Genomic DNA, 2,004 nt, shown 5'->3' with positions numbered 1-2,004 from the left:
CAGGACTCTGAGTGGTCTGTGGGCTCAGGGAGCTGTGATCTGTGGGTCCAGCATGAGCAGGTGCACAGCTTTTTTGGAACCATTTAAGAACTTTGGTGGTTCTGGGTGGCCTGCAGGAGTTTTTCTGGGTGATTACTTGGAGTTTCAAAACTGTCAAAACACAGGAGCAAAAATCAATCTCAATCCTCCAGCCTACCCAGAACAAATCCAGGAGACAAAGTCATATAAGAACTTGGAAATCAAAACCTGAAATTTCTGAAATGATAGCAACTGAAGTAAAGAAACAAATCCATAAGGCCATAGAAGAAATAAGATCAGTAAATGCAAAGGAATGGAAATTATCCCATGCAGTCTTGGAAAGAGCCCAAATGCCCATCACCTGAGGAATGGATAAAGAAGATGTAGTACTATTATACAATGGAGTATTATTAAGCTACAAAATAGGCTAAATTTGAGTCTTTTATTAGTAAATGGATGCAACTGTAGATCATACTCTTAAGTGAAATAAATCAGATCTGAGGGTCAGGGACATAGCTCAGTGGATTAAGCACCTGCTTAGGCAAGTGCAGGAACACAGGTTCAGTCCTCAGCACTGGCCCAACCTTGGGCATACTAGGCTGGAAGTGGGGCATGCCTGTAATCCCAGAGCTAAGGTAGCTGAAAATAGGAAGATCACTATGAATCTGAGCTGCTTAGTGAGACCCTGTCCAAATATATTTTTTAAAACAAATAAAAATTAACGGACCTGCACATGCAAACTTTGTATTGTATCCTTAGTGTTAGAACCTGAAAAAGAAAATAAAATCTGAAGGGTACAATAGATACTAGAAAAAGGGAGTGAACCTATTCAAAAGGAAGAAATTACTGAGATGAGGAGAAGGACAGGAGAGGTAGTGAGGGAAAGAGATACCTATGTATGTAAGCAGGATGGCTTAGAAAACTGTAGTGTGGATTTATGCTGGCCTGGAAAGGAGCAGTGAATGTTCAATTTTTTTTTATCTTTTTTAATTCTTTGACCTTTTCTTTTCTTCATTTCTTATATATTTCTCTCTTTTTGTCTTTCTTCTTCCAATTTTTCATGCATGTATCTGATAATATGAAAAGTTAGTTGAAAGACATTAGAACAAATACTGAGAAAGTTATATTATTTTGCTAAATGAAATTCTTTATTACTTGTAATTTTTTACTTTTAATACTATTTGTATTCTCTTTAAAAAATAAAAAAATCACAAACTGTCTGAATATCAAACATCTTAGACATAACATGAGCAGGTATTTTCCAGTAAGTGTTTATATCTTAAACTTTAAATCCCTACAGAGAAAAAGCTCAACTGCCTCAGTAATAATATCAGTAAGCTCTTCACTAAAAGAACTGCTGCAAGGACAGCCAACATTTTGGCCCTAGCCTTTCAAGGTCAGTGAGGACTCAGGACATAGAAGAACCTGCACTGTAACAACCTGTAACTCAATTGTGTCCCAAATTTTCTGATCAAGGAGATTATGGAGTAACAGAGGAAAGTGATTGGTGATGTAGAGTGTGCTTAAGGAGAGGGACATGGAGAAAAAAATGTTCTCTCAGGCTTTCACAGAGAGTAAAGTGGTCAAGCAATGGCTGTGACTCATCCACGTGGATGACAATGACAAAAGATCTACAAACTGCAGTACAGAGTTTCAGGGTAAATGCTGAGGGGATTTGACTGACTTTGTCAGGTACAAAAGTTACATTTCTTATTATATAGGTCTCAATTTTTCTTGGTCTTAACCACCCAGCAGAAAAGTATAAAAAACGAGGTATGAAAAGTAAAGTCATATTAATATGTTGAGTTGTAAAAGAATCAAGTCAACAACTTCTGACATTGCCAGTCCTATGGATAACCCACTACTATTACGGACTACTGGACTATATTGGATTATTTTACTGAATTCACACACTTATAATATTTAAATGGGAATGGAATACCCATCTCTGACAAAATGAAATGAAATTAAAAAATAAATGAAAAA

At 36.5% G+C, this 2,004-nt stretch overlaps 1 pseudogene; it reads left to right on the top strand.

Annotated features, from left to right (window-relative positions):
* Positions 1–2,004, top strand: part of LOC101579902 — a 137,875-nt pseudogene that overhangs the window by 1,456 nt on the left and 134,415 nt on the right.

The sequence above is a fragment of the Octodon degus genome, unplaced genomic scaffold (assembly GCF_000260255.1).
Source record: "Octodon degus isolate 3935 unplaced genomic scaffold, OctDeg1.0 scaffold00016, whole genome shotgun sequence".
Taxonomy (NCBI): domain Eukaryota; kingdom Metazoa; phylum Chordata; class Mammalia; order Rodentia; family Octodontidae; genus Octodon; species Octodon degus.
This window is presented reverse-complemented; position numbering and strand designations above follow the sequence as displayed.